Raw genomic sequence first — 3,251 nt, forward strand, 5'->3', positions numbered from 1 at the left:
AAGATACTTATAAATCAAAGTCTGATCAAAGGAAGGTCATAAAGAATGTTCTCGGTGTCCTGAAACCACTGAGACGATATTAAGATGATGATGACTTTTCAGCAACAGCTACCAGGATAGTTTCTTTTTTTTTTTTCTGGAAGTCTGAGAAGGATTTCAACAGATCACATAGCTCAACGGGTGATGTAGGCATGCATTCGTTCACTCAATTAGTATTTGTTGAGCGCAATAGGTGCCAAGGAGAGAATGATGAATAGACAGACATTTGATGCCCATTATGTTGCTAGAGCCCAGCACGGCCCTAATGAGAAGGATGCTTCCTTTTGCCTTCTTACTATTCCCTGCCTCTGTTAAAACCACTCTCCCTGTCTGGTCAGGGAGAGAGGCTGGCTTCTGGAACGCCGTCTGGAGCCAATGTTCTTCCCCTCTGACATGTTTTCCTCCTTTTCCAGCATGTCCACTAACAGCTCTTGCTCACAGCTCCTCAGTCTGTGGCTCCTGGCAAACTCTCTCCTGAGCTTCCGGTTCGACGTCTTCAGCTGCTTCCTTTCTTTCCTGTGGCTACTTTATTTATCCCCTGGATTGTCGAGTACCAAACGATGACAACAGGGCCTCGTTTACCAGCATGGACCTTGCTGCACTTTATGTATTTTTTTCAATATAATATGAATAAGTGAATAGAAAAATTAATGGATCAGGTTAATGTCTGTTTAGTGAAATACAAATTAAGGTGGGAAAAAGAGAAACGCTGAGGAAAGGAGAAGTCCTATGTGATTCTGTCTTCTCCCCTAGAATAGAATGTACTAGAAAATAGCCCAAGGACCACTGTATTCCATAGGATAGGATATTTGGTCCAGAAGTTGTGTGTACAAATATAGTTGAAAAACAGTAGGTCAAAAAAGGGTACATGGGTGGTGCAAATAGTTATTTCGCTCAGCTACTAACCAGAAGGCTGGAGACTGAATTCCACGTAGAAGGACCTTGGCAAAAAAGGTCTGTCAATTTGCTTCCCCAAACACCCATCACTGAAACCCTGTGGAGCACACACCGCTCTACACCGCCACCCATGGGCTTGTCATCATTGTCGTAAACTGCATGGCAACTGGAAAGGTTAAATTCAACAAGTGGTTTTGGTCCTACAATGTGCTAATGCCCCGTGAAAATGAGCAGAAAGAACATGATTCTAACATTTTGTTCCCTGCATTTCAGTAAATACTTGTTGGTTACCTTTGGTTTTTGTTTAGGGAGCATCGACTTTCCTGTGGGTGACTCGTTGGGGAAATGATGCCCTTGAACATCAGCTCCCTAACCAGGATTTTTTTTTTTTTTAAGAAAAAGAAAAGAAAGCCTTCAAACTGAATCCTGTGATATCTAGGAACATTTTGTCTTTCCTGAGAAAAACTCAATAGATCTATGTAGGTCACTTGGACAGAACAGACTTCCCCCGTGAAGAGCAGACACGGCTGTGCTTCGGGGTCCCTGGCCCCCACGCAATCTTTCTCTTTCAGGCCACCCCTGTTAAACCCTCTTGCTAAATTGAATACAGCTTTTCATCTGCTGCCCGGTTTTGAGCAGCATTTGGGTCAGCTAGCCCACATGCACTCAGTGTCCACGCTGGCTTCTCTGGGGGCCGGGGGTGGAGAGTGACCCTGCGCGCTACAGCAGCTGCAGGAAGTGCTGAGTGACATCACCTCCCATTAGACCAAAAAGCCTTCACAAGGTCAAGCCTGGAGCAGCCATTTCTGGACAGAGAAAGTACACATAATCTACCTCTTTCCACCCCAGGGAAGACGAGCACTGAGTATCTGCCAGGTGGTGTCAGGATCGCGACCCCAGCTTTTCTGACACGCAGCAGGTGCCTCATTCATGGGACACCACCCAGTCTGCCCCGGATGGCGATGTGAGAAATGCACTTGTAGCTCCAGATCTCCCTCGCTTTAAGATGTGAGGTCTTTGGGGGACAGACTAGCCCGCTTGATGTCCGGCCAATCATAATGGGCTAGGGTGGGGATGGAGACGAGCTTCTCTAGAGATTTTCCCACAAACAAAAATTCCCGACAATAGTCGTTCACATGTATCATCAACTGTTTCTCTGGATCATGGAAAATCTTGCGTTATTGTCATATATGGATACGGGAATAGAATCGTTCAAGTTCAGCTGTTTTGCTGACAGAAAGGTGATCAGAGGTATGTTGAGCAAGAGAGAGGTCCAGTGAGTCAGACCTTCTGATACCTAACCCCTTCTCCCTATCCTGCTTTTACCAAAGCCAAGAGGCAAAAAGGTGAAAATCAGTTTGTTATTTCAGTTCCATGAAATATGATTTTTTTATTATTTTAGTTCAGTTACTGATACAGCAGCCAGAGTATACCCTGCTTTCTCAATGCTGATGGGAAACAGACTTGAACAAAAATGTGCTTCCCTGAGTCCCTTTTTTAAAAAAAGAAGACATGGTTCCAGTTTAATATGCACGTTTCTGTTGTAATTTTCTCATTTCAGTGTTCTAGGAAAGCCAAGCCCTGGCTATGTCAGGATGTGTGTTTCTCTGCCTGATACAAATGAGGTGTTAAGGACACCACATGAGTATCACAGAAAGATGCATCCTTAAAAGGAAGACATCCCTTCAAACCCCTCCAGCACCTCATCTAATGACTGAAGCTGACGAAAGCAGCTCTTTAAGGAAAGGAGGAAGAAAAGGATTCCAGGAAGGGAGACAAGGAAACACAAGTAGAGCAATGGAGTAAGGAAGAGCAGAAGACAGGGAGCGAGAGAAGAGAGGGGGAAAGAAGGGAAGGGAGTGGGAGAAGAGAGAAGGAAAAAAAAGGAGGAAAGAAGATAGACTCATGTCACAAATTAAATTGTGTCCCATCCAGATTTCTGTTGATTTAGGTAGCTCATGAGTCCCAGCAGTGTGTGGCTGTCCAACACCTTGTAGGCTGATGTAACCATCCTCCGTTATATGTACTATAAGTCCTAACCTCTACATGTTAGAGGAAGGATTAATATGGAGGTATGGATCATGGCCTGATAAGAAAGTGTGGTCCAAGTCACAGCTTTCCTCAGTTCTACCCTTGGTTCAAGCGTACCTTTCTCTTTCAACATAAAAAAGCAAGGAGAGAGACTGCACTACCACCAAGAAAGAAGAGCTGAGTGGATCACATCCTTTGGACCCAGGGTTCCACTGAGAACCTCTTACACCCAAGGAAAAACTGGTGCCAACCTACACGGAGATCTCTAAGCAATGCCCAGCCCA

The sequence above is a fragment of the Echinops telfairi genome, unplaced genomic scaffold (genome assembly GCF_000313985.2).
Source record: "Echinops telfairi isolate 266 unplaced genomic scaffold, ASM31398v2 ScPeMD7_18;HRSCAF=68, whole genome shotgun sequence".
In the NCBI taxonomy this organism is placed as follows: Eukaryota; Metazoa; Chordata; class Mammalia; order Afrosoricida; family Tenrecidae; genus Echinops; species Echinops telfairi.